We start from the raw sequence: 21,558 nt of genomic DNA, 5'->3' as shown, positions 1-21,558 counted from the left end.
CACCACATGAAGTGGCTGGAAGTAGGGAATTCCAATCTGTGTATATGAGAATAATATTGTTTTTTGTCTATAATCAATGTAGGTCGTTTCATCAGGAAGCTATGCCAGTTATAACTGAATATGTGTCTAGTATCTAAACTTTAAAAGGCACAATTCAAAACTTGACAGAATTGAAGGCAGAAATAGAATCTACAATAACAGTTGAAGATTAAAAAAAAATTTTTTAATTGTAATGGTAAAATACACATAACATAAAATTTACCATATTAATCATTTTAAGTGTATAATTTTGCCGTGTTATATATATTTATATTTTGTCCAACTGATCGCCAAAGCTTTTTCATCTTGTAGAACAGAAACACTACCCATCAAACAACTCCCCATTCCCCCTCCCCTACAGATGCTGGCCACCACCCTTCTACTTTCTCTCTTTTTCTTTTATACATATATATATATATATATATATATATATATATATACATACATATATATGCTTGCATATATTTTATTTTATTGAAGTATAGTTGATTTACAATGTTGTGTTAATTTCTGCTGTACAGCAAAATGATTCAGTTATACTTATATATACATTATTTTTCATATTCTTTTCCATTATGGTTTATCAAAGGATATTGTATATAGTCCCCTGTGATACACAGTAGGACCTTGTCACTTATCCATCTTATATGTAATAGTTTGCATCTGCTAATCCCACCCTTCTGCTTTCTATCTCTATGAATCTGACTACTCTAGGGACCTCATATAAGTAGAATCATATAGTTCTCGTCTTTTTGTGACTGGCTTGTTTCACTTAGCATGATGTCGTCAAGATTCAGCCATGTTGTAGCATGTGTCAGAATTTCCTTTCTTTCTTTAAAATTTATTTATTTTTGTCTGCGTTGGGTCTTCGTTGCTGCGTGCAGGCTTTCTCTAGTTGCGGTGAGCGGGGGCTACCCTTTGTTGCGGTGCGCAGGCTTCTCATCGCAGTGGCTTCTCTTGTTGCAGAGCACGGGCTCTAGGGTGGGAAGGCTTCAATAGTTTTGGCACACAGGCTTAGTTGCTCCACAACATGTGGGATCTTCCCGGACCAGGGATCAAACTCGTGTCCCCTGAATTGGCAGGCGGATTCTTAACCACTGTGCCACCACGGAAGTCCTCCTTTTTTTTTAAGGCTAAATAATATTCCATTGTATGTATATACACATTTTGTTTATTCATTCATGTATCAGTGGACATTTGGGCTGCTTCCACCTTTCGGCTATTGTGAATAATGTCGCTGAAAACATGTGTGTACAAATGTCAATAGTTGGAGATTTTAATAGCTGTTTCTCAGTCAATGATAAGTCAACTAGTAACACACCAAATCAGTAAAAACCCGATGATCTAAATAATACCAGCAACCACCTTGAGCTAACTGACATTTATAGTTCATTATACCCAACGACTTCTCTTCAAGTGCATGTGGCACCTTCACCAGGGCAGACTTATGCTCTGCCTCCAGCTAGTCTCTGTATATTTCAAAATACTGAAATCTTACAGTGTCTTCTCTGATCACAGTGGAATGGAATTATATATTAATAACACTATATCTAAATAAACACAGATATTTTGAAATGTATTTATACATTTATAAATAACTCAGGCATCCAAGAAGAAATCATGGAGAAAATTAGAAACTATTTCAAACTAAGTGAAAAATGAAAACAGTGTATCATCATTTGTGGGATGCATCTAAAGCAATGTCTAGGGGAATTTTTAACTTTCAATGCTTATATTAGGAAAGAAGAAAGGTCTTATACTCTGGCCTTTATGGAGAGTCTCTCAAATATCTTAGAATAAATCTCTCTTGTTTGAACCAGAGTGGTTTCTTTTGTTTCCAAGTAAGAGTCTCGGTTGATCAAGTAATTGGTACCAGGAGTAGGGTCTGCGATGATTAATGTTATGTGTCCACTTGGCTGGGTTCTGGTGCCCAGTCGTTTGTTCAAGTATAGATGTTTCTATGAAGGTGTTTTAAAGATGATTAACATTTACAACCAGTTGGCTTTAAGAAAAGGATGTTACCCTCCGTAAGGTAGATGGGCCTCCCCCAGTGAACTAAAGGCCTTAAGTGCAAGAACTGAGTTTTCCCAGAGAAGAAGGAATTCTGCTCCAAGACTGCAACATAGATCTCTCTCTCTCTCTCCCTCCGTCCCTCCTTCCCTCTCTCTCTCTCCATATATTATATAGATGTGCATGTGTGTGTGTGTGTGTACGTGTATGTGTGTCTTAGTGAGCCAGCTAAGACGTGTAATACTTACTGATCACTAAGTCCTATTAGCATGATATCCTCAATAAATTGGACCAGCATGGTACTTGTGAGATGGTCACGCAGAGCTGGAGGTCTGTCCTCATCTTCTGGCATCAAATGTGAGAAGCAGGAAGTTAAATGTCCAGTCACAGAGAGTGTGACACATGCCGTGCTGGGGGACCCACAGGGGTGGTGAGAGAACAGAGGGGCCCTGCGCCAGCCCAAATGCCCGAGAGTACTTCCCAGGGGAAGAGACGTTTCCACTGAGACCTGTCGGCTGAACCAGAGTTAGCCAGTTTGAAAGAGTTACAGGAAGAGATGGGAAGTGACATTCCAGGCAGAGGGGACAGTAAGTGCAAATGCCTGAACAGAGGGAAAGTCTGGGGCTTTCGGGGGACCATAAGAGGTTTAATGTGACTAGATGGTAGGATGCAAGCAGGAGTTGGCCTGGGTGGTGGTGAGGAGTGGGGATGGCTAGCAGGTGTCTGCTTCTCTCACTTGACGTTGTCATATGAACCTCGTCCTATGTCAGGAAGCATTCTTCTACTGCAGGACTTCTAAGGGCTGCATGGTATTAATCCCTTGTACGTTCTGTTGCATAGTAACCAGTCCCCCAGTGTTGACCATTTAGGTTCTTTCTAGTTTTCCCCTATTATAAACAATGCTGTGATGAACATCTTTGTCCATACATCTTAGTGCACATGTATTATTATCTCCATATAGTAAAGATGGAAGTTGTGGGAGCTGCCCAGGGCCCAGGCTTGAATGCTGCCTTGGAGAGGCCTGAGTCACATTTGTTTGCCAAGCCAGTTCTGGGGCCTTTTGGGCAGCCCTTTGTTGGGTGTCTGCTTAAGGGGCCATAAACAGGGAGATGCTGGGAGAAGGCTTCAGGGAGTGATAAAAAGCTCTGACCATAATCTCTGGCTGTCCAGGCTAGATAGAGACTAGGGAGGAGACCCAGATCCTGGGCCCTACATGCCCTGTAAGCTGAGTGTTTGTCCAGCCGGCTGGGCGCACCAGCTCCCGGCCCCTTCCAAGAAGAAAAAAAAGTACTTAAAGTGAAGGTCTGAAAAGTTGGGGTGCTATATGTGGGGCTCAAACCCTTCACTCCTCAGGGAGAAGATCAGGGTTTTGAGTTCCTTTCCACTTGTGGGACACCGTGCCAGGGATGGGGTTTATGGCGAGATTGTGTCTCAGCCTCGCCTACCTGCTTCCATGTGAGTTTTTTCTCATTCTCTTGATGCGTAGGGGTCACTCAGCTAGTTTTGGAGGTTTTTTTTCAGAGGAAACTCTTCCATATGTATCTGGAGATTCCGTGAGTCCGTGGGAGGAGGTGAGTTCAGCAGCCTCCTGTGTTGGCATCTTGAACGGGAACTACAACAAAAGTACTTCAGACTGAGCATGGACCTTCCAGATGAGCCTGGGTTCAAATCACAGCTCTACCACAAAAGAGCTGAGTGACTCTGGGCCACTTACTCAAAACCTCTGAACCTCATCTTCATCTGTAAAATGGGGAAAATAACCTACCAAGGGTGTTGTGAAAGTTAAATGAGATTACCAAGTACTTGGTCCATAGTCCATGCTCTTAATAAATGATGGTGTATATTTTCATTGTCATCTTGGGTTTCCATCCTTTTAAAAAATATATTATAACAGCTTTATTGAGATAAAATTCACATGCTATAAATTTACCCATTTAAATTATAAATTTATATAATTTATAAATTTAAATTATAAATTTATATAATTTATAAATTTAAATTATAGAATTCAATGGCTTTTACTATATTCATTATAAACAATTTTGGAACTTTCTCATCATTCCCCTCAAAACCCCTGTGCCCATTAGCAGTCATTCCCTAGCACCCCCCTCTCCCTGCTAATTTCCTGCCCCTCCCGGCCCAAGGCAACCACCAATTTATTTTCTGTCCCTATGGATTTGCCTATTCTGGACAGTTCATATAAATGGAATCATACAAAATGGAAATCACACAAAGTCTTTTGTGTCTGGCCTATTTCACTGAGCATAATGTTTGCAAGGTCCATCCACAGTGTAGCACACATCAGTACTTCATTCCTTTTTATTGCCAGAAAAGAGTCCACTGTGTGAATAGACCATATTGAATATGTCCATGCATCAGTTGATGGGCATTTAGGTTGTTTCCACCTTTTGGCTCTTGTGAATAATGCTGCTATGAACATTTGTGAGTGGACATATGTTTTCATTTCTCATGGGTACAGACCTAGAAGTGGAATTGCTGGGTCATATGGTAACTCTACTTTTAATATTTTGAGGAACTGCCAGACTGTTTTACAAAGCAGCTGCACCATTTTACTTTCCCACCAGCAGTGTGCAAGTGTTCTCATTTCTCCACACCCTAACACTTGTTATCGTCTGTCTTATTGATTATAGCCGCCCTAGTGGGTGTGTAGAAGTATCTCACTGTAGTTTTGATTTGCATTTTCTGGCTGGCTATAGTCTCATTTTTTTCAATGGCATCCCCTTCATGTCCAGGGATAGATAAATCCTGGGACACACCCCTTTCCTAATATGGAAACACTAACTTGTCCCAAAGAAAGAAAAGAATCTTATATGTCTGTTATTAACCCACAACATTTCTTAATGTTGACTCTACCATAACTCAATTGACTATTTCCCAGTTTGGGGGCATTGGGAAGTTTCTAATTTTCTTCTATTATCTCTAATAATTATAAATTACTGGCTGTCACACAGAAAATGCCCATGATAAGGGAACAAAAGCAGGATAGAAAATACTCAGTTTAGTCACCTAAGCTGAAAAAAAAAACGTTTGTTAATCCATCCAAATGTGCTTAAAGCACCATCCTAGTGCCAAGCCTTGTGCTAGCTTACTTATGAACAAAGTCTGGAAAGAAATAGCAGAAATAAAAATACTAAATAGGGGTAGGGGATTAAGAGGTACAAACTATCAGGTATAAAATTAGCTACACGGATATATTGTACAATATGGGGAATATAGCCAATATTTTACAGTAACTATAAATGGAGTATAACCTTCAAAAATTCTGAATCACTATATTGTACACTTGTAACATAAAATATTGTACAGCAACTATTAATTTTAAAAAACTATTGGGCTTCCCTGGTGGCGCAGTGGTTAGGAGTCCACCTGCCAATGCAGGGGACACGGGTTCGAGCCCTGGTCCGGGAAGATCCCATGTGCTGCGGAGCGGTTGAGCCCGCAAGCCACAACTACTGAGCCTGCACTCCAGAGCCCTAGAGCCACAACTCCTGAGGCCCGGGCGCCTAGAGCCTGTGCTCTGCAACAAAGGAAGCCACTGCAATGAGAAGCCCATGCACCGCAACGAAGAGTAACCCCCACTCACCGCAACTAGAGAAAGCCCGTGCACAGCAACAAAGACCCAACACAGCCAAAAATAAATTTTAAAAAAAACCTCTTAATTAAAAAGAAAGAAAATACTACTTGTGTTGGGGGTGATGGGGTTCTAGGTGACAGGTGCCCCACCCTTCCCCACCTCTATTTCCCAAACTAGACCATTGTTTTTATTTTTTATTTTTTTAATTTTTTAAAATTTTTTTTAAACATCTTTATTGGGGTATAATTGCTTTACAATGGTGTGTTAGTTTCTGCTTTATAACAAAGTGAATCAGTTATACATATACATATGTTCCCATATGTCTTCCCTCTTGCGTCTCCCTCCCTCCCACTCTCCCTATCCCACCCCTCCAGGCTGTCACAAAGCACCGAGCTAATATCCCTGTGCCTTGCGGCTGCTTCCCCCTAGCTATCTACCTTACTACGTTTGTTAGTGTGTTAGACCATTGTTATATTAGCTTTGCGATGATAAAACCAACGGAAAGAAGAAAAAGACAACTGATCTAAGGATGATGGGAGAAACATTTCTTGAGCCAGATCCTCAAAGCTATTATTTCGTGGAATCTCCATACAACCCCTGGGAGGTTATTAATAATAATAATGATGATGGCCAATATTATGGTACTTTTTGTGTGTCTGGCACTGTTCTACCAGTGTGGGACCATTACTGTCCCCATTTTACAGATGAGGAAACTGAGACTAGGCAAGGAGCTGCCCTTCCACTTTGGTGCTCTGTCTTTCCACATCACATACATGTGCAAAGCTGCACATAAACTTGGGCTCACACTTAAGTCTACATCTGCACCCTCGGATAGGAGCACACATACCACAGCCAGATACACATATGCACTCACACACAGGACTCCTTATATCCACAGGCATGTGCACGGGAACGCACTGTACACGTGCGCTCACGTGCGTGTGTGTGTGTATATATATATATATATATTTATACCCATGTGCACACAGGCCATACACTTCTGGACATACATCTGTCTAAGAGTGGGGAAAGGAGTGCAGATAAAGGGGCCAAAGTCCAACTCTTGCCTCCTCCCCCCATCCTCAAAGTGCCATCTGCTGCTGGCAGGTGTGTACAGGAGGGGGTGGGGCATGCACAGGTGGCTCTAGGCTCAAAGGGTAGAGATGACCTTGCACTAGAAACCCAGGGCCACCAACTAACTTCTAAATGGGGCAACAGCAGCTAAGGGGCCTCCCCTGATGGACAAACCCCCCAGCCAGAGGGCCTGAACTGAGGGCCTGCAGCATGCCCAACGCTGTGCCAGGGGCTCCAGGGGCTGTACAAAAGACGGCATGATCCGGGTCCTCCAGGGCTCCCCAGGGCATCGAGAAGATAAGATTCACACCCAGCAGCCCCTCCAAGAGGTAGCATGGCAGAGTGGTCACCTGCAAGTGTTTCAGTGACAGGATGCCTGGCTTAGAATCCTGGTTCTACCATTTACTGGCTGTGTGATCTGGGCAAGTTGGTTAACGGACCAGTGCCTCAGTTTTCCTATCTGTAAAATGGGGGAAATTCTAACACCTACTTCTTAGGATTGTTGCTACTACATAAGTATGTATTTGTAAGATAAGCTGTTTTGGACAAAGGGGTGTGAGGATGGAGGATGAAGAACAGGCACTGAGCAGAAAGAACTTCCTCAGGATCCTGGCCCTGCATCCCATTAGCTGTGTAACCTCAGACAAGTCACACAACCTCTCTGAACCTCAGCTCCTCCTTTGTAAACTCTGCACAAGTCATTCTTGATCATTAAACACGTTATCTATTGAGACCTTACTATGTACCAGGCATCATGCTAGGCACGGAGAATATGGCGGTGAGCAAGCCGGGTGGTCCCTGTCTGCATGGAGCCTGCTGTCTTAGAGGAAGGATGACGTGGAAACATCTGGTACATAGTAGGTGCCCAGTCAGTGTCCCTCCCTTTCTTCCTTTTCCATCATGGTAAAAGCAATGCATCAACATTGTAGAGAGTTTGGAGGACAGAGGGGGGCTGAGGTGGTAGAAATCTATCACCCAGAATCCCACTACCCCTAACAAAAACCCCTAACTTCATTTTTGTCAATCTCATTAACCAGTACAGGGCTAGGTTCATGGTAAGGCGCTCAATGCAACACTTGGATTAATCAACACATTACATTTGTCATCAGCAGGAAACAGCAAACTACACTGTAGCGTATTTACTGGGGGAAAGCCACACAAACAATCATGGCCATACCTTCTCCACAGAGAGGCTTTTCCCTTCTTTGGGACCAGTAACATTTCCATTTTATAGAAAAGGACACTGAAGCTCAGATAGGTCAAGTCACTTGCCCAAGGTCAAGAGACAGAAACGTGAAGAGCCAGCTCCAGAAACTAGAGCTCTTTTACCCACACTTGGGCTGTGGGATGTAGCAAGGGATGGACATGAGGGCTTTGGGCATGAGGACCCTTGTGGGCCAGATGCAGCCTGCCTCCACCAGTGGCAGCCAGTCCTAGGAACACAGGAAACTGTCAGGCTCTTGGCTGGCCTTGGGGGTCTCTTTTGAGCCCGGAAACCCCTCACTCTTACCCCTTAGGGAGCTCCGGGACACCTGCTTAGCCAGGGTGCAGTGACCGGATGTCGTTTGTGATTTCTGGTGCCCTCTAGTGGGCAGAGAGAGCAAACCTCTGGATCCCTCAAGTTGCTGGGAGCCAGCCTTGCCGGAGTCAGCGGCTCCTGCGGCCGCTAATGATAGTTGCCACACAACGCAGGCTTACCGCGTGCAAGCACTTTTACACCTAATCTAACGCAATTCCTGCAACAACTCTCTCCAGGTAGGAGTCGTTATCACCACTTGATATAAATAATCTGAGACTTGGGAAGATGACTTTCCAAGGGCACATAGCTAATTGGTGACGGAGCCAGGAGTCAAGACCTTGGAGCTCAGAGGAGGAAGAGAGCATCGTCAAGGAAGGCTTCCTGCACCAGGAGACGGTCCCACGTGGCTGGACACAGAGGTGGATTTACATCCCCCTCCAAGACCTTTGGAGGGGCTCTGCAACGCATTTACATGGTCACATGTTTGAGAAAATTTGCAAAATTAAGACATTTTAGTTACAACTGGTTAAGACTACAGTCTCTTTCTACTCCAGGCCTAGAATCATGTCTTCACCTAGTAGGTGACAAAGATGTATCAATAAATAAATTATGTGTTTAATAAATTGTGTTGAATGAATGAATGCATGATAGAGGAATAAATGAATGAAGTGGCATTTACTTCAATCTTAAAGGAAGGGCAGGATGTTAGTGAGTGCTTCTCATGCAACCTAGGCATGCCCTCCACAGACAGATCGACTCAAGCCACGCGTGGCCTTGAATGTCAGGGCGAGGAATCAGGCGATGGAGAGCCATGGGAGGTTTCAGAGCAGAGGAAGGACTTGAGTGTAACTGTCAATTAGGCAAGAGCTGAATGGCAGATACGAAGACAGGGACCCGTGGCAGGACAACAGATTGGCTCATATAAAGTGGTCCTCACCCAGCACCACCAAAGAGCTGGTGCTCAGGTGATGTGCTCATAGGGGTACCCTCCACTGGGGTGCTTTTTTGGGGAAAATGTCTCCAGAAGGCCCCTACAGGTCCCTGGGAGGGAGAATCCAAGCCAGGAGATTCCAAATGCCCTGGTGAGTGTTAAGCCTAGATTTGATCAACACTCTGTGTGCCCGGCCCAGTGTGGAGGGAAGCTGGGGCCCTGTCCAGGTCAGGAATGGGGTCACATGTGTATGAGGGTCCCAGGTATTGCTGTATGTCCCGTCCTTGCTGTGAAGTGAGGTGGCCATTCCACACAAGAGGAGACTGAGGTCTGGAAGCTGGCGAGGCAGTGGTGGACCCATGAACATCCAGCTCTACCTGCTGCCTCCTTTGCTAAGCTCCAGGCCATGCTTTCTCTCCCCATCTCTGGACTTTCTAAATGTCAAGAATTCTAGCTACCAACCAAACCAAACCAAACAAACAAACAAACAAACAAAAAAATCCCCAGGGACTTCCCTGGTGGTCCAGCGGTTAAGACTCCACACTCCCAATACAGGGGGCCCAGGTTCGATCCCTGGTCAGGAAACTAGATCCCCCGCATGCTGCAACTAAGAGTCCACGTGCCACAACTAAAAAGATCCTGTGTGCCGCAACTAAGACCTGGTGCAGCCAAATAAATAAAATAAATTCAAACAAACAAAACCCTCCAAAACCCAGCTATTATATACTTAACCTTGTTTTGTGCCACACCCTCTTTTAAGCTCCTTCATGTCCCATCACCTGATTATTCTTCCAGCAAGCCTGTGAGAGGAACGGTTATTATTTCCATTTTGCAGATAAAGAGTTGGAGAGCCCAGAGAGGTGAAGTTACTTACCCAAAGCCACACAGCAGAAGTGCAATCAAACCCAGGCTCCAGACGCAGCCCCTGGTTCCCCCCAGAGCTGCCCAGCCTCCTTTTCTGGTCCAAGCTGAGGCCGAGAAACTCAGCTTTGCCAACAGAGGGCGGTGTGCCCTCAAAGATTAAACCCTGCTTCCCAGACTCTGGCCAACAGAGTCCTCCCTGCTGGGAACAACCCTGCTATCGCTGTTTATGATTCAGAAATACTTGACCCTGAGCGCTCACTTAGTCCCAGGTTCTGGTGGGGTCTGGGGAGCATGGAGAAATGTGCAGAGAAATAGAAAACACAGGCTTCAAAGGAGGTGAACCAATGGGTCACAGAAAAGGAAACATAATGGTTTTAACGTATAACAAGATGCTGATCTTAACCCTTAATAAGAGAAACCTGTGTTAAACCCACAAGGAGCAGGCACTTTTTATCTAACGGATTGGCAGTTATACAAGTGAGGGTGTGGAGAAACACACTCATACATTGCTGGTGGGATTAAAACCTGGTTTAACACCTACGGAAGGGAATCTGGTAACATCTATCAAAATTAAAAACACAGATGCATCCAACAGAAACACAAAATGCATTCACTGAAAGACTTGTACCAGGCCTGCATGATCGAATATGGTAGCCACTAGCCACATGTGGCTATTGAGCTCCTGGAATGCGGCTAGTCCAAACTGAGATGTGCTGTAAGTGTAAGATAGACACCGGATTTTGTTAATATGAAAAAAAAAGTAAAATAACTCCCTAATAACTTTTTTATATTGATGATGTGTTAAAATGATATTTTTGATAGGTGGGTTAAATAATTTTTTTAAATCCCACCTGTTTCTTTTTACTTTTTAAAATACGTCTGCTAGAAAATTTAAAATTCCATACATGATTTGCAATTGTGGTTCATATGTTTATTGTTGTAAAATGTACACAATATCAAATTTATTCTTTTTTGTTTGAACTTTATTTTTTTATACAGCAGGTTCTTATTAGTCATCCCTTTTATACACATCAGTGTATACATGTCCATCCCAATCGCCCAATTCATCACACCACCACCCCCAACCCCCCGTGGCTTTCCCCTTCTTGGTGTCCATACGTTTGTTCTCTACATCTGTGTCTCTATTTCTGCCCTGCAAACCTGTTCATCTGTACCATTTTTCTAGGTTCCACATATATTTGTTAATATATGATATTAGTTTTTCTCTTTCTGCCTTACTTCACTCTGTATGACAGTCTCTAGATCCATCCACATCTCTACAAATGACCCAATTTCGTTTCTTTTTATGGCTGAGTAATATTCCATTGTATATATGTGCCACATCTTCTTTATCCATTTGTCTGTCGATGGGCATTCAGGTTGCTTCCATGACCTGGCTATTGTCAATAGAGCTGCAATGAACACTGGGGTGCACGTGTCTTTTTGAATTGTGGTTTTCTCTGGGTATATGCCCAGTAATGGGATTGCTGGGTCATATGGTAATTCTATTTTTAGTTTTTTAAGGAACCTCCATACTGTTCTCCATAGTGGCTGCATCAGTTTACATGCCCACCAACAGTGCAAGAGGGTTCCCTCTTCTCCACACCCTCTCCAGCATTTGTTGTTTGTAGATTTTCTGATGATGCCCATTCTAACTGGTGTGAGGTGATAACCGCATTGTAGTTTTGATTTGCATTTCTCTAATAATTAGTGATGTTGAGGAGCTTTTCATTTGCTTCTTGGTCATCTGTATGTCTTCTTTGGAGAAAGGTCTATTTAGGTCTTCTGCCCTTTTTTTTTTTTTTTTTTTTTGCGGTACGTGGGCCACTCTCACTGTTGTGGCCTCTCCCATTGCGGAGCACAGGCTCCGGACGCGCAGGCTCAGCGGCCATGGCTCACGGGCCCAGCTGCTCCGCGGCATGTGGGATCTTCCCGGACTGGGGCATGAACCCGTGTCCCCTGCATCGGCAGGCGGACTCTCAACCACTGCGTCAGACTATTCGAATAGTCATTTTCACAATATTGATTCTTCCAATCCAAGAACATGGTATATCTCTCCATCTGTTTGCATCATCTTTAATTTCTTTCATCAGTGTCTTATAGTTTTCTGCATACAGGTCTTTTGTCTCACTAGGTAGCTTTATTCCTAGGTATTTTATTCTTTTTGTTGCAATGGTAAATGGAAGTGTTTCCTTAATTTCTCTTTCAGATTTTTCATCATTAGTGTACAGGAATGCAAGAGATTTCTGTGCATTAATTTTGTATCCTGCAACTTTACCAAATTCATTGATTAGCTCTAGTAGTTTTCTGGTGGCATCTTTAGGATTCTCTATGTATAGTATCATGTCATCTGCAAACAGTGACAGTTTTACTTCTTCTTTTCCAATTTGTATTCCTTTTATTTCTTTTTCTTCTCTGATTGCTGTGGCTAAGACTTCCAAAACTATGTTGAGTAATAGTGGCGAGGGTGGACATCCTTGTCTTGTTCCTGATCTTAGAGGAAATGCTTTCAGTTTTTCACCATTGAGAATGATGTTTGCTGTGGGTTTGTCATATATGGCCTTTATTATGTTGAGGTGGGTTCCCTCTATGCCCACTTTCTGGAGAGTTTTTATCATAAATTCATTTTGAATTGTGTCAAAAGCTTTTTCTGCATCTATTGAGATGATCATATGGTTTTTCTTCTTCAATTTGTTAATACGGTGTATCACATTGATTGATTTGCGTATATTGAAGAATCCTTGCATCCCTGGGGTAAATCCCACTTGATCACGGTGTATGATCCTCTTAATGTGTTGTTGGATTCTGTTTGCTAGTATTTTGTTGAGGATTTTTGCATCTATTTTCATGAGTGATATTGGTCTGTAATTTTCTTTTTTGTAGTATCTTTGTCTGGTTTTGGTATCAGGGTGATGGTGGCCTCATAGAACGAGTTTGGGAGTGTTCCTTCCTCTGCAATTTTTTGGAAGAGTTTGAGAAGGATGGGTGTTAGCTCTTCTCTAAATGTTTGATAGAATTCACCTGTGAAGCCATCTGGTCCTGGCCTTTGTTTGTTGTAAGATTTTTCAATTTCATTTTCAATTTCATTACTTGTGATTGGTCTGTTCACATTTTCTGTTTCTTCCTGGTTCAGTCTTGGAAGTTATACCTTTCTAAGAATTTGTCCATTTCTTCCAGGTTGTCCGTTTTATTAGCATAGAGTTGCTTGCAGTCGTCTCTTAGGATGCTTTGTATTTCTGCGGTGTCTGTTGTAACTTCTTTTTCATTTCTAATTTTATTGATTTGAGTCCTCTCCCTCTTTTTCTTGATGAGTCTGGCTAATGTGTTATCGATTTTGTTTATCTTCTCAAAGAACCAGCTTTTAGTTTTATTGATCTTTGTTATTGTTTTCTTTGTTTCTGTTTCATTTATTTCTGCTCTAATCTTTATGATTTCTTTCCTTCTGCTAACTTTGGGTTTTGTTTGTTCTTCTTTCTCTAGTTCCTTTAGGTGTAAGCTTAGATTGTTTATTTGAGATTTTTTTTGTTTCTTGAGGTAGGCTTGTATTGCTAAAAACTTCCCTCTTAAAACTGATTTTGCTGCACCCCATAGGTTTTGGATCATCATGTTTTCATTGTCATTTGTCTCTAGGTATTTTTTGATTTTCTCTTTGATTTCTTCAGTGATCTCTTGGTTATTTAGTAACGTATTGTTTAGCCTCCATGTGCTTGTGTTTTTTACGTTTTTTCCCCTGTAACTGATTTCTAATCTCATAACGTCGTGGTCAGAAAGGATGCTTGATATGATTTCAATTTTTCTTAAATTTACTGAGGCTTGATTTGTGACCCAAGATGTGATCTATCCGGGAGAATGTTCTGTGCAAACTTAAGAAGAAAGTGTAATCTACTGTTTCTGGATGGAATGTCCTATAAATATCAACTAAATCTGTGTCATTTAAAGCTTGTGTTTCCTTATTAATTTTCTGTTTGGATGATCCGTCCATTGGTGTAAGTGAGGTGTTAAAGTCCCCCACTATTATTGTGTTACTGTCGATTTCTTCTCTTATAGCTGTTAGCAGTTGCCTTATGTATTGAGGTGCTCCTATGTTGGGTGCATATATATTTATAATTATTATATCTTCTTCTTGGATTGATCCCTTGATCATTATGTAGTATCCTTCTTTGTCTCTAGTAACGTTATTTATCTGATATGAGAATTGCTACTCCAGCTTTCTTTTGATTTCCATCTGCATGGAATATCTTTTTCCATCCCCTCACTTTCAGTCTGTATGTGTCCCCAGGTCTGAAGTGGGTCTCTTGTAGACAGCATATATATGGGTCTTGTTTTTGTATCCATTCAGCGAGCCTGTGTCTTTTGGTTGGAGCATTTAATCCATTCATGTTTAAGGTAATTATTGATATGTATGTTCTATTACTATTTTCTTAATTGTTATGGGTTTGTTTTTGTAGGTCCTTTTCTTCTCTTGTGTTTCCCACTTAGAGAAGTTCCTTTAGCATTTGTTGTAGAGCTGGTTTGGTGGTGCTGAATTCTCTTAGCTTTTACTTGTCTGTAAAGCTTTTGATTTCTCTGTTGAATCTGAATGAGATCCTTGCCGGGTAGAGTAATCTTTGTTGTAGGTTCTTCCCTTTCATCACTTTAAATGTGTCATGCCACTCCCTTCTGGCTTGTAGAGTTTCTGCTGAGAAATCAGTGTTAAGCTTATGGGAGTTCCCTTGTATGTTATTTGTCGTTTTTCCCTTGTTGCTTTCAGTAATTTTTCTTTGTCTTTAATTTTTGTCAATTTGATTACTATGTGTCTTGGCATGTTTCTCCTTGGGTTTATCCTGTATGGGACTCTCTGCGCTTCCTGGACTTGGGTGGCTATTTCCTTTCCCATGTTAGAGAAGTTTTCCACTATAATCTCTTCAAATATTTTCTCGGGTCCTTTCTCTCTCTCTTCTCCTTCTGGGACCCCTATAATGTGAATGTTGCTGTGTTTAATGTTGCCCCAGAGGTCTCTTAGTCTGTCTTCATTTCTTTTCATTCTTTTTTCTTTATTCTGTTCCGTGGCAGTGAATTCCACCATTCTGTCTTCCAGGTCACTTATCCGTTCTTCTGCCTCAGTTATTCTGCTATTGATTCCTTCTAGTGTAGTTTTCATTGCAGTTATTGTACTATTCATCTCTGTTTGTTTTTTCTTTAATTCTTCTAGGTCTTTGTTAAATATTTCTTACATCTTCTCGATCTTTGCCTCCATTCTTTTTCCTGGGTCCTGGATCATCTTCACTATCATTATTCTGAATTCTTTTTCTGGAAGGTTTCCTATCTCCACTTCATTTAGTTGTGTTTCTGGGGTTTTATCTTGTTCCTTCATCTGGTACATAGCCCTCTGCCTTTTCATCTTGTCTATCTTTCTGTGAATGTCTCAAACTTATTCTTTTAACCATTTTTAACTGTACAGTTCAGTGGCATTAAGTACATTCACATTGTTGTGCAACCATCACCTCCATCCATCTCGAGAAAGTTTTCATCATCCCAAATGGAAACTCTGCACCCATTAAACAATAACTCCCCATTCCTGCCTCCTCCCAGACCTGGTAACCACCATTCTATCAATACTTTCTATCTCTATGAATCTGACTACTCTAGGTATCTCATATAAGCAGGATCCTACAATACTTGTCCTTTCGTGACTGGCTAACTTCACTCAACATAATGGCTTCAAGTTTTATCCATGTTGTAGTCCGTGTCAGAATTTCATTCCTTTTTTTTTTTTGCAGTACGCGGGCCTCTCACTGCTGTGGCCTCTCCCGTTGCGGAGCACAGGCTCCGGACGCGCAAGCTCAACAGCCACGGCTCACGGGCCCAGCTGCTCCGTGGCATGTGGGATCTTCCCGGACCGGGGCACGAACCCGTGTCCCCTGCATCGGCAGGCGGACTCTCAACCACTGTGCCACCAGGGAAGCCCTCATTCCTTTTTAAGGCTGAATGATATATCATTGTATTTATGTGCCATGTTTTGCTTGGATAAATAAACATCAGGTGATGGACACTGGGGTTGTTTCCACCTTTTGGCTGTTATAATGCTGCTATAAACATTTGTGTACAAAAATCTCTTGCTTGAAAGTTCCTGCTTTCAATTCTTCTGTGTGATAAAATATATCACAGTATATTTTAGTGGACAGCATTGTACTAGTAATTTCCATAGCAGCACTATTTGAAATATCCCCAAACTAGGAACTACTGAAATGCCCATCAATGGTAGAATGGATAAATAAATTGTGGTATATTCACAAGGAGCACTAAAGTGAGAAGGAATGGACAGCTACATGCAGCAGCATGGATGAAGCTCAGAAAGAAGCCACACACAAAAAATAGTACATATGGTATGATTCCATTTATACAAAGTTCAAAAGAGGCAAAACCAATCTGTGATGTTGGAAGTCAGGATGATGGCTACTTTCTGTGGGCTACTCTTCGGTTGGTCTGGCACTGGTTTCAAGAGTGTGATCACTCTACGAAAATTCACCAAGCTAAACACTTAGGATTTGTGCTCAGCTTTGTATAGATGTTAAACCATAAGAAGTTCCCCTGAAATGCATACACCCTTTGATCCAGCAATTCCACTTCTGGGTAAATACCCCAAAGAATTGAAAGCAGGGTCTTGAACAGATATTTGTACCCCCACATTCATAGCAGCATTATTCACAGTAGCCAAAAGATGGGAACAAACCAAGTGTCTGAGGATGTATGAATGGATACACAAAATGTTGTATATACATAGAATGGAATATTATTCAGCCCTAAAAAGGGAGGAAATTCTGACACATGCTACAACATGCATAAACTTTGAGGACATTATGTTAAGTGAAGTAAGCCAGTCGCAAAAGGACAAATACTCTATGATTCACTTAAAAGAGGTACCTAGAGGAGTCAAATTCATAGAGACAGAAAGTGGAAGGGTGGTTGCCAGGGGCTGGGAGGAGGGTGGGATGGAGAATTGCTGATTAATGGGGACAGGTTTCAGTTCTGGAAGATGGAAAGCATTCGGAGATGGATGGTGGTGATGTTTGTACAATCACGTGGATGTACTTAATGCCACTGAACCGTACACTTAAAAATGGTTAAAAAGGTAAAGTTGATATTATGTACATTTTACCACAACTTAAAAATTTAAAAAGTGAGGTGTCTATAAGGAAAGGTGAGAAAGAATATTCAAGATATAATGGGTAATAAAAACCAAGGGGAGAACAGGGTAGAAGCGATGTTCCTATATGTTTAAATATATCAAAATGTTAAGCAGAAGACACAGAGATAGGAAAGAAGTGACACGTACAAAGGACTTACAGGGGAAGTGGACCAGGACCCATCCCCGGCCTCGTGTCTTCAGCCACTATGGACTCAGAGAAGATGAAGGGAGCAGGGGTTGAGGTGGCGTTTGCTGAGTTGCTGTGTAGGAGGGGCTGCAGCTCCTAGCCCAGGGGCTCTGACCTGCAACAGTGAAACAGAGGTGGCACTTCTGGTGAGGAGACCTGGGAGGGTTTCTAGATCAAATGGGGGCTCTGTGTGTGTATGGGGGGGGGGGGTTGGCTGGCAGGGGGTCATCTTGGGTCCTGTCCTGTAGGGCTTCCCAGAGGGGCAAGAGGTTGGCATTGAATGCTGGATTCCCAGGGCTGAGCAAGGAGCAACAGGGACCCTCAGGAGGAGAGGGGCAGCCCCGCAGAGATGACTGTCTCCATGGAGCCCACAACAGTGCTGCCATCTCCACCACGCCCCCTTGCCCCTCCTGTGGGGGAGGGGAGGAGAAAGGGAGAAAGACCCACACCCCTACCCCGCCTCACCTTCCGTCCATCTTCCTCACTGTTGGGAAAAACGAGGGGAGAAGGTCTAAACCCAAATCAAGTTAGGAGTTGCCTTGAGTATCTTGACTGGACATTTAAAATTTGAGTGGAGACATAGGGCATAGGGTACCAAGTGGCAGGGAGGAGAACCAGCCCATGCAAAGGTGTGGAGGTTGAAATGCATGTGGTTTATTGAAGGGTCCCGCACCCCTGCATTTAAAGCAGAAATTCCCAAAGGGTGGGATGTTGACTGGGCTGGGAGCTGACGCACACTTGCATGCTTGTTTTTTGGCAGGATGAGTTTAAAAAAGGAGAAAAAAAAAAAAAGAAATGAGAGATTGAAAACAGATTATTGGGGAGAAAAGTATTTCAGGCTCGAGACAACTGTCTCTACAGCCTCTGGCTCCCATCCCACCCATTCCCTGTCCCTGACTCAAGGCTGGCAGGAAGAAGGTGTTTCTCATGGGATTGTTGAACTTGAGGGTCAAACTCTGCCTGAGGCTTAAATATCCCCACAGGCTGATAGCATGCCTGAGGCCATGGTAAATGCTTTCCATGCTCCTTGAATTCTCCCCTTGAGGTTCTGTTATTGCCCCATTTCCAAGATAAGTAAATTGAGGCTCAGAGAGGTTAGCTGGCTTGCCCATAGCCACACAGCCAGTCAAGGGCGAATCTGACTGATTCCATTGCCTTATCCTGGGCCCGCGGTACAGACAGACGAGGGAGAGGTTTACGACAGCAAGGAAGAAGGTTCCAGGGGCTACAGGGTTTTGTGTGAGAGGCAGTATGGAGCAGTGGTTAAGTGCTTGACTCAGTAGTCAGATTTGAGGGTTCTTTGTTACAGCAGCATGACCTAGACTATCTGACTGATACAAATCATGGTAAACTAAATGACATGTCCTTCAAAATGTTAGGACTTACCATCTTCCTCTTAGAAGCAGCAATTTTTTTTTTATTTTAAAATTTCGGCACAATATGTATAACATAAATTTGCCATCTTGACCATTTTTAAGTGTACAGTTTAGTGGCATTAAGTACATTCATATTGTTGTGCTACCGTCACCACCATCCATCTCCAGAACTTTCATCTTGTGACATTGAAACTCTGTACCCATCAAACACTAACTCCCCATTCCCCTTCCCCTGGCCCCTGGCAACCACCCTTCTACCTTCTGTCTCTATGAATTTGACTGCTCTAGGGACCTCATGAGTGGAATCATACAATATTGGTCCTTCTGTGATTGGCTTATTTTGCTCAACATAGCATCCTATAATCTCTTCCTTGCTGTAGCCTGTGTTAGGATGTTCTTTTTAAAGGCTGAATGATATTCTATTGCGTGTATAAACCACATTTTGCTGACCCACTCATCTGTCGATAGATGCTTAAGTTTGCTCACACCTTTTGGCTGTCATGAATGGTTCTGCTGTGAACATGGCTGCACAAATGTCAGGGGCAGCATTTTTAAAGAGGCTTGTTGAAAGGGAAACAGCACTGACGAAGAAGCCAGGAGACAGGAGGCCAGACTCGACCACTAACTTGCTGTGTAGCTTTGGGCGCCTCGCTTTCTGCCCCTGAGCCTCGCTTTCACTGCCTACATCACAGCAGCCATGCTGAGACAAACTGAGACCCAGGAGTATCAGCAAAGAAAAGCCATGAGGGACTGTTATTGTTATTACACAGTGGGTTGAGGTCACTGATTTCCCAAAGGCATGAGTCATGAATGGTGGAATTCCAGGCATCAGGAGAGGCAGTTCTGGACGGCAGAGCCCAGATTCCACACAGAGCAGTGACCCTGACCCTGAACCCGAGAGGGAGCCACACCCTCCCTCCTTGGCCACTGGCTGTTGTGAGGAAGGAGTCAGTGAATGTCATAGGCCGATGGGTCCTTAGGGTAGAGCCTGCATGCCTTTGCCTAGGGTCACACAGCCAGAGAGCAGTGGAAGCTGAACTGGAACTCAGAATTCCAGACTCCCAGCCCCTCACCATGCTGCCCCCCTCGTGGCTCCAAGTAGCAGAAGTGAGCTCTGGAAGAGCCATCTGAGGCAGGGGGCATCGGGGGACTCACAGGGCCTCAAGGTGAGGGTAGAACTTTCCTCTTATGTATCTCATAGAGGCTGAGCTAAGAACCTTTCAATGTATAGCCCTCTCTGTACTTTCCAAAATCTTGAGACCAGTGGCGATAATAATAATTGCTATTTTTAACTGAGCCCTTCCAAGTCCCCGGCATACAGCTGCACACTTTATATCCTTGGTCCCATTTTATCCCTCCTCTGAGGTAGGAGCCAGCGCTAACCCATTCGAATGTCCCCAAGCCTTAGATCAGTGACATTTTCAAGGTCACAAAATGAGAAGAGGTCAGAGCTGGGATTCGAACACAGGGCTGGGCGCCTGCGGCGTCTATCTACTGAAGCCCAACGATCGACCGCCTCAGTTGAGTTCTGTTGCAAATCTGTGTGACGGAGGCAGGGGAGCGGACTGGGATTGCTGCCCTGGTGAAGAACCTGAAGCTTGGCACACTGAGACTGGTGACATCCTGGCAAGAGGACGAGTCAGGGCTAGGACCAACCCTGCCAGGGCTGCTTCCATCCAGTACATCTGCTCCGGGGAACAGAAAGCTCTTCTGGGAGTGCTGTGGCCCCTGTCACCCCTAGCCTTGGAGATGCAGGATGGGGAGGGGGGGAGGGGGCGGTGACAGAATCTGCAGGTGGACACCTCCCTCCAGCGATGATGAGGGCAGCCGGCACTTAAGGAGCCCTGACTGGGTTCAAGGTCTTTGGCTTAACACTTTATATCGGTGATTTCATTTCCTCTTCACCCGCGTGGAAGGAGTTAATTTTATTCCCCCATTCTGCAGATGCAAACGCTTAGGTTCAGAGAGGTGGGCTCACTTGTCCAGGGGACCAGCCTAGGAAGTTGTGGAATTGAGATGCCCAAGTCTGGTCTCTTATGACCATGCAAATTCCCCTCCCCAGGGAGAGGAGGGAGAAGCAGCCTGAACAACTCCACCCAGCCCGCCAGGCCCCTTCGTGCCTGAGACTCTGTATGCTAAGAGTCCCCAAGGAAGGGGTTCTAAGAAACTCCAATTCCTCAGGCGGAGCCACCATATGTCATGAATCTACAGTTGCCCCAGTCTCTGCCTGCCATCTACAGGATGATCCATGGGGTGTGGTCCAGAGAGCTAAGCCAACAAGGGCCCTGGGGTGGCCAGAGGAGCTGGTGACCCCACCGGGAGCAGGTCCGACAGGCCAGCTCTGGCTATCTGCAGAAGCCCTCCCTTCTTTGTATGCAATCCTCTTGGCACCAGTGCATGAGGAAGACGGCTCTCCCCCAAGCCCCATCTTCCTTCGACCTTAGATCCAGCTCAAGTCTAGAACCCATTGCTCACTCCCCTTCCTGCTTCCATCTTTCTCTCTAGAGCCTTGCCTTTGTTAAGAAGTGGGCAGTGTGCGGGCTTCCCCGGTGGCGCAGTGGTTGGGAGTCCGCCTGCCGACGCAGGGGACACGGGTTCGTGCCCCGGTCCAGGAGGATCCCACATGCCGCGAAGTGGGCAGTGTGCTCTAGAAGAAATCTCTTTCCCAGCCCCAGGAGCTAAGCCTTCAAGGTTCCGCAGTCCCCCCAGGTTTTAGGAATGGGTATGTGTATTGTCTGGTTAAGTCACGCTAGCTGTTGTAACAAATAACCCAAGCTTTCAGTGGCTTTACATCA

This window comes from Monodon monoceros, unplaced genomic scaffold, assembly GCF_005190385.1.
Source record: "Monodon monoceros isolate NGI ecotype Baffin Bay Population unplaced genomic scaffold, NGI_Narwhal_1 Super_Scaffold_13, whole genome shotgun sequence".
Taxonomy (NCBI): domain Eukaryota; kingdom Metazoa; phylum Chordata; class Mammalia; order Artiodactyla; family Monodontidae; genus Monodon; species Monodon monoceros.
The sequence above is the reverse complement of the archived record's forward strand: the minus strand, read 5'-3'. Positions refer to the sequence as shown.